Raw genomic sequence first — 8,777 nt, 5'->3', positions numbered from 1 at the left:
AGGCCAAAATGAACAAGTAGTGTGTGTAGCTGCTAAACTTCACAATAAACACATCAAACCATTAAGAACTTGCTATTTTCTCAATCCTGCATATGTCTGATGAAGAAAGCAGTCTGTAAACTTGTTTAGAAGTGAACTGCAGTCAGATTTACAAAAACAGCGTTCTCTCGCTGAGATAAGGCCAAAATGAACAAGTAGTGTGTGTAGCTGCTAAACTTCACAATAAACACATCAAACCATTAAGAACTTGCTACTTTCTCAATCCTGCATATGTCTGATGAAGAAAGCAGTCTGTAAACTTGTTTAGAAGTGAACTACAGTCAGATTTACAAAAACAGCCTTCTCTCGCTGAGATAAGGCCAAAATGAACAAGTAGTGTGTGTAGCTGCTAAACTTCTCAATAAACACATCAAACCATTAAGAACTTGCTATTTTCTCAATTCTGCATATGTCTGATGAAGAAAGTACTTTGCAAACATGATTCAATTTGAACTACAGTCAGATTTACAAAAACAGCCTTCTCTCGCTGAGATAAGGCCAAAGTAGTGTGTGTAGCTGCTAAACTTCACAATAAACACATCAAACCATTAAGAACTTGCTATTTTCTCAATTCTGCATGTGTCTGATGAAGAAAGCAGTCTGTAAACTTGTTTAGAAGTGAACTGCAGTCAGATTTGCAAAAACAGTGTTCTCTCGCTGAGATAAGGCCAAAATGAACAAGTAGTGTGTGTAGCTGCTAAACTTCACAATAAACACATGTCAAACCTATTTTACATTAAGTACTTTCAAAATTATTTTGTAAGATGAGGTCAAAGTTGAAAAGTACTGGTTCCCGTATTAATATTACAGTAAACACAAGCAAAACCTTCCCTTACTTCATATGTACATAAATCAGAGCATTTCTAAACATGAAAGACATTGCTAAATATGTCTTGAAGTTAATTACACTGACACAGGTAATAATATCTCACTGAGATAATGCCAAAGTGACCAAATAGCCTGTAGCCTTTAAAAACCCATGAAACCATAAAGTATTTAATGTCTACATAAATCAGTGCATTTCTAAAAGTAATTTTGATTATTTTTTCAGTTGAGTCACTTGGCTGTGCAGTGCCAGGCTGCAAAACCACTGCGTAATAATCCCCCATCTTCTAGTGCAGTACAGCAATTTCTTTTTCCTGCTAACTATTTACAAATTGTGATATTTTGTGTATATATCAGGGTATATTGTGTGCTTTTAATAGTTTCATTCAAAAGGGAGTGTGAAATATCCCGGTATTTTGTTAATTGTATGTCTTTTTACTTGACCTCCCTGCACCTTTATTTTGCTATGCTTGTGCTGCTGTGGCAATTTCAATTTCCCCAAAGCGGACTTATAAAGGCTGATCTTATCTTTTGTTCACTGGATTCCTTTTGTTCTACATTCAATTACTCAATTCATGGTCAGTCTCACCGACATTATCAAAAACTTGAATGCCCATCAGTTTCACACTTTTGAAGCATCTGGCTGGGCATTTAAAATGCTTTTTATAATATTCAATAGTTTTTGTTCTAATAATAATAATAATAATAATGATAATAATAACATGTTATTACCACATTGCAGATTCATCAACAGCTGCTTTCTTGCTAACTTACTTAACTGAGCCTACCTGTTCATACTGTGAACCCAACTGAAGCAATACTCATGATGGAAAGTTTAATCAACCCCATATATTAGATGATTAAACTTGATGCATAACAATCATGACTTGGTCTGAGGCAGACATCAGTGGGGAAATGGGATGACTTTGATGAAGGCAAAGTGAAATGGCCAAGGAGAAAGATAGGCCAGTTAGCTAGATGCAAGCAATGCTTAAATAGCTAGCTTGTCTCGACAACAATAATGACATAATTATGCATACCTCACGTCTGCTTTGTGTTCATCCAGTTCCTTCTTTGGCTTTCACAGCAACTTCTCCACAGCTCCTTATAATTAATAAAAAAGAAGGAAAGATATCTTTATATCTTTCCAAACTTGACTTTTTAGGCTTTCTGCACCTATTTTACCCTACTTTGGGAACATGCTCTGCTCATGCCCATTACTCTCCTACACCTATTTCCCCTATGGATGCTGCTGCAGCTGCAGTTCAAAGCAGCCCGCTGACTTGAGACACTCTTTGATGTCGCCCTCTTCAGTTAAAAACAAATCCACCTTTAGTCAGACAGTGATAACTATATTTAGAACATTTTTTTTAGAAATATTCATGCACAATATACAATGATTACTATGCTGATTTCACTGATATTCATTCATTATCAGCAGTAGTATTTTTATTGTAGGGGCTACATTAATCAGTTTGTGTGTTTAATTTTATTGCAGCTGTAATGCAGAGCAACTGTACATTTACAGAAATGCTGCACTTTGCATTTCCTCTTCCTATCTTCTGTAGTGACCGAAAGAATGCGATCGCGTATACAAGCGGCCATACACATTCGAAGTGTCTGACTGGACATTTATGTGAATCACATTAAATAATGTCACATAGTTATTTTTTTAACTAAACCTGGTTTGTCATACACCAAAAGTTATATTACATTCATTATTCATTTTAATTCATCACAAAAGAGAGAGGTAAACTGATAATAACAAGTTCACAAGAGGATGCAGATTCATCAGCAGCGACTTCCTCCATCTCATGGTAAAATATGTAGGAGAACCTCGCTACTACTACTACTACTGATCCTGTCAACGGGACCGAAGTACTCTGGTTAGCTTTCTCTTCATCTCGTTCCTTCTTCCGCTGCCTCTGCAGTTTCTCAGCTCCTTGTTAAAAAGAAGAAAAGATAGCTTCAAAACTTTTTAGGCTATTCTGCACCTGTATTCCCATACTGTCCCAATGGGAAGCCCTCTGATCATGCCCATTGCACTCAGTCGAACTTTATCCCTTCTGGCCGTTGCAGCTGCTATTTCAAAGCAACACGCTATTGAATAAAAACTTGCGACACTCTTTGATTTCACTACCAGGCTCGCAATATTTATAAACAAACCTCTGCCAACTTCTTTTATTATGTCTAGCACGTTCAACTCGGAGGAGGAGGAAAACGTTATGAGATAAGAGGACCTTTCTGCCACAACGCCCGACAAGAGGTGAGGATGGATGGATGAATAAATGCAAATGAGGACGTAATCTTTTGAGAACTGAGAATAAGATTCTTGGTGTGAAATTCACGTGCTAACCGCAAGTGGGCTATATTGTGAGTAACTACACCTTTACTAGCTTCAACATTATAATAACCTGCTTAATAATAACTGTAATTCAACAATATAGCAATCATATATTGTTCAAACTTAGCCTGAGAGAAAAAGAAGTCAAACCATGTTTTGTGTCAGCATTTACAGAAATGCTGTACTTAAAAATTTCAGGTACTCGTATTTGCATTTCCTCTTCCTATCTACTGTTGCCACCGAAAGAATGCGATCGCGTATACAAGCGGCCGTACACAGTCTTTTGAAGTGTCTGACTGGACATTTATTCGAATCACATGGAACAATATCACATAGATATTTTTTTAACTAAACCTGGTTTGCCCTACACCAAAAGTTATATTACATCATTTACTCATTTTAATTCATCACGAAAGAGAGAGGTAAACTGATAATAACAAATTCTCAAGATCGCAGGTTCATCAGCAGCGGCTTCCTCCATCTCATAGTGAAATATGTAGGAGAGCCTAACTCTTCATACTGTGAACGGGACTGAAGCAACGCTTGCTATGGAAAGTTTAATTGACCCCATATTTTCGACTATTAAACTTACTGAATAACAATCATGACAGTGGGGAATGACTTGGATGAAGCTGAAATGGAATGGCCAGGGAAAAAGACGGCAACGTTAGCTAGATGCGATATGCATGAATAGAAAGTTTGTCTTGACAATATTTATGGCATAATTAGGCTACACATACCTCTGGTTAGCTTTCTCTTCATCTCGTTCCTTCTTCCGCTGTCTCTGCAGTTTCGCAGCTCCTTGTTAAAAAGAAGAAAAGATAGCTGCAAAACTTGACGTTTTAGGCTATTCTGCACCTGTATTCTCATACTGTGGGACAGCCCTCTGATCATGCCCATTGCACTCAGTCGAACTTTATCCTTTCTGACCGTTGCAGCTGCTATTTCAAAGCAACACGCTATTGAATAAAAACTTGCGACACTCTTTGATTTCGCTACCAGGCTCGCAATATTTATAAACAAACCTCTGCCAACTTCTTTTATTATGTCTAGCACGTTCAACTCGGAGGAGGAGGAAAACATTATAAGGTAAAAGGATCTTTGAATTCCCTGCTTTGCTTTCTGCCACAACGCCCGACAAAAAGTGAGAATGGATGGACGGATAAAGGCAAAAATGAGGACGTAATATTTTGAGAACTGAGGATAAGATGATTCCTGGTATGAAATTCACGTGCTCATCGCAAGTGCGCTATACTGTAAGTGACTACACCTTTACTAGCTTCAACGTTATGATAACCTGCTTGACAATAACTGTAATTCAGCAATATAACAATATTGTTCACACTCAGCTTGAGAGAAAAAGAATTCAAACCATGTTTTGTGTCAGCATTTACAGAAATACTGTACTTGTATCTGCGTTTCCTCTTTCTATCTTGTGTAGTCACCGAAAGAATGTGATCACGTATACCAGCGGCCGTACACAGTCTTTTGAAGTGTCGGAATGGACATTTATTCGAATCACATGAAACAATAGCACAGTTATTTTTTTTAACTAAACCTGGTTTGTCCGATACCAAAAGTTATATTACATTCACTACTCATTTAAATTCATCACGAAAGAGAGCGGTAAACTGATAACAATTTCTCAAGATCGCAGATTCTTCAGCAGCGACTTTCTCCATCTCATGGTCAAATATGTAGGAGAGCCTCGCCACTACTACTACTAATACTGACCGAAGCAACGCTCGCAATGGAAAGTTTGTCTTGACAATATTTATGGCATAATTAGTCTATACATACCTTTGGTTTGCTTTCTCTTCATCTCGTTCCTTCTCCCATATTCTCTGCAGTTTCGCAGCTCCTTGTTAAAAAGAATAAAATATATCTTCAAAACTTGACGTTTTAGGCTATTCTGCACTTGTGTTCCCATGCAGTGGGACATTACTCTGATCATGCCCAATGCACTCAGTCGAACTTGTTGCAGCTGCTATTTCAAAGCAACACGCTATTGAATAAAAACTTGCAACACTCTTTGATGTAGCTACCAGCCTGCAATATTTATAAACAAACCTTTGCCAACTTTTTTTTAATGTCTAGTACGTTCAAGTCAGAAGAGGAGGAAAACGTTAGGAGATAAAAGGATCTTTGAATTCCCTGCTTAGCTTTCAGCTACCACGACCGACAAGAGGTGAGGATGGATGGATGGATGGATGGATATATGCATGAACGAGAACGCAACATTTTGAGAAGTGAAGGATAAAATGATTCATGGTCTGAAATTCACGTGCTAACTGCAAGTGGGCTATATTGTAAGTAACCTTTACTTTTTTACACCTTTACTAGCTTCAACGTTATAATAACCTGCTTAAGAGTAATTCAACAATATAGCAACCACATATTGTTTAAACTTAGCTTAAGAGAAAGAAGAAGTCGAACCATGTTTTGTGTCTATTTAAGTCACATTTGACTCAATCTAAGCCTAAAACTTGACACAGTTCTGTGTGAAAAAGTGTACTTAAAATGCTGAAACTCATCATCTGTCTAGAAAACATGGTTTGACCTCTGTTTCTCTCAAATTCCAGCTGATCTCACAAGAAGCATTTTAAAACCTCTTTTCAGTGAGCAAATTTCAGTTTCAGTATTTTGAGTGCAGTAGTCTCACCTAATTGTGCACAATCAAGTTTTTGGCTTAACATTCGTCAAATGTGACTGAATTAGATAGAAACCATGGTTTTCACTTCTGTTTCCGTCAAACTCTACCTCATCACGCAGCAAGTACTTCCTGGCCTGTTTTGAGTGAATAAAGATGAGTTTCAACATTTTAAAGGAAGTTTCTTCACAGAACAATCCACAATCAAATTTATGGCTTAGATGTTGTCAAATGTCTGAATTGGACAGAAAACATGGTTCGACCTCTGTTTCTCTTAGTTTCCAGTTTGATCACAGAGCAAGTACTTAATGATATTTTTCAGTCAGTTAACTTTAGTTTCAGCATTTTGAGCGCAGTTTTCTCACAGACCTGTGCACCATCAAGTTTTTGATTGAGTGTTGGTCAAATGTGACTGAAATAGACAGAAAACATGGATCGACATCTGTTTTTCTTAGTTTCCAGCTTGATCACAGAGCAAGCTGGAGTACTTAATGATATTTTTCAGTGAGTTAACTTTAGTTTCAGCGTTTTGAATGCAGTTTCTTCACAGACCTGTGCACCATCGAGTTTTTGACTTAGTAGTTGTCAAATATGACTGAATTAGACAGAAAACGTGGTTCGACCTCTGTTTCTCTTAGTTTCCAGCTTGATCACAGAGGAAGTACTTCATCTTGTTTGTTCAGTGAGCTAATTTGAGTTTCAGCATTTTGAATGCAGTTTTTTGAGAGATCTGTGCACAATCACGTTTTTGGCTTAGATGTTTTCAAATGTCACTGACTTAGACAGAGAAAATGGTTTGACCTCTGTTTCTCTCAAGTTCTAGCTTATCTGACGAGAAGCATCATAAAACCTGTTTTGAGTGAGTAAAAATGAGTTTCAGCAATTTCAGTGCACACCTGTGCACCATCAGCTTTTGACTATGATTCAAATGTGACTGAATTAGACAGAAAACATGGTTCGATCTGTGTTTCTCTGTATTTCCAGCTTAATCATAGAGCAAGTACTTCACTTTGTTTGTTCAGTGAGTAAACTTGAGTCTTAGCATTTTGAGGACGCTTTCCTCACAGAACTGTGCACAATCGAGGTTTTGGCTTTGATGTAGTCAAATGTGACTGATTTAGACAGAAAACATGGTTTGATCCCTGTTTCTCTCATATTCCAGCAGATCTCACAGGATGCACTCGCTAAAACCTGTTTTCAGTGAGTAAACATGATTCTTTGCATTTTGAGTGCACTTTCCTCACAGAACTGTGCATGATTGAGGTTTTGGCTTCCATGTTGTCAAATGTGACTGATTTAGACAGAAAGCATTGTTTGATCCCTGTTTCTCTGATATTCCACTTAATCACAGAGCAAGTGTTTTATGGCCTGTTTTGAGTATGTAAACATGATTTTCAGCATTTTAAGCACATTTTCCTCGCAGAACTGTGCACAATCAAGTTATTTGCTCAGAAATCATAAAATTTGACTGGGTTTCGCCATTTCAAGTGGACCTTTCTCAGAGGGCTGTACACAATGAAGTTTTTGGCTTAGTATTAGTCAAATGTGAGTGAATTTGAAAACCTGGTTTGATCCCTGTTTCTCTCCCATTCCAGCAGATCTCAGAAGAAGCACTCGCTGAAACCTGTTTTCAGTGAGTAAACTTGATTCTCAGCATTTTGAGTGCGCTTTCCTCACAGAACTGTGCAGTATTGAGGTTTTGGCTTAGATGTAGTCAAATGTGATTGATTTAGACAGAAAACATGGTTTGATCCCTGTTTCTCTCATGTTCCAGCAGATCTCACGGGATGCACTCGCTGAAACCTGTTTTCAGTGAGTAGACTTGATTCTTAGCATTTTGAATGCACTTTCCTCACAGAACTGTGCACAATCAAGGTTTTGGCTCAGATGTCCTCAAATGTGACTGATTTAGACAGAAAACAGTTTGATCCCTGTTTCTCTCATGTTCCAGCAGATCTCACAGGATGCACTCACTGAAACCTGTTTTCAGTGAGTAAACTTGATTCTTTGCGTTTTGAGTGTACTTTCCTCACAGAACTGTGCATTTTTGAGGTTTTGGCTTCCAAGTTGTCAAATGTAACTGCATTCGACAGAAAGCATGGTTTGATCCCTGTTTCTCTCATATTCCACCTCATCACAGAGCAAGTGTTTTATGGCCTGTTTTGAGTATGTAAACATGATTTTCAGCATTTTAAGTACATTTTCCTCACAGAACTGTGCACAATCAAGTTTTTTGGTTCAGAAATCATTAAATTTGACTGGGTTTCGCCATTTCTAGTGGACCTTTCTCAGAGGGCTGTACACAATGAAGTTTTTGGCTTAGTATTAGTCAAATGTGAGTGAATTTGAAAACCTGGTTTGATCCCTGTTTCTCTCATGTTCCAGCAGATCTCAGAAGAAGCACTCGCTGAAACCTGTTTTCAGTGAGTAAACTTGATTCTTTGCGTTTTGAGTGTACTTTCCTCACAGAACTGTGCATTATTGAGGTTTTGGCTTAGATGTAGTCAAATGTGACTGATTTAGACAGAAAACATGGTTTGATCCCTGTTTCTCTGATATTCCACCTCATCACAAAGCAAGTGTTTTATGGCCTGTTTTGAGTTTGTAAACATGATTTTCAGCATTTTAAGTACATTTTCCTCACAGAACTGTGCATAATCAAGTTATTTGCTCAGAAATCATTAAATTTGACTGGATATCGCCATTTCAAGTGGACCTTTCTCAGAGGGCTGTAAACAATGAAGTTTTTGGCTTAGTCAAATGTGAGTGAATTTGAAAACCTGGTTTGATCCCTGTTTCTCTCCCATTCCAGCTGATCTCAGAAGACGCACTCGCTGAAACCTGTTTTCAGTGAGTAAATTTGATTCTTAGCATTTTGAGTGCACTGTCCTCACAGAACTGTGCATTATTGAGGTTTTG

General features: G+C 37.8%; 1 long non-coding RNA gene across 1 annotated transcript; it reads right to left on the bottom strand.

Annotated features, from left to right (window-relative positions):
• Positions 1-1,881: 1,881 nt before the first annotated feature.
• Positions 1,882-5,124, bottom strand: LOC124060934. The gene is made up of 3 exons (XR_006843657.1): positions 5,009-5,124; positions 3,949-4,009; positions 1,882-1,968 (listed from the first exon to the last, which is right to left on the bottom strand). It is a non-coding gene; the product is annotated as an uncharacterized LOC124060934 (long non-coding RNA).
• Between the last annotated feature and the right edge of the window lie 3,653 nt (positions 5,125-8,777).

The sequence above is a fragment of the Scatophagus argus genome, chromosome 6, assembly GCF_020382885.2.
Source record: "Scatophagus argus isolate fScaArg1 chromosome 6, fScaArg1.pri, whole genome shotgun sequence".
Lineage (NCBI taxonomy): Eukaryota > Metazoa > Chordata > Actinopteri > Scatophagidae > Scatophagus > Scatophagus argus.
Note: the sequence above shows the minus strand (reverse complement) of the source record. Positions and strands in the feature narration are given on the sequence as shown.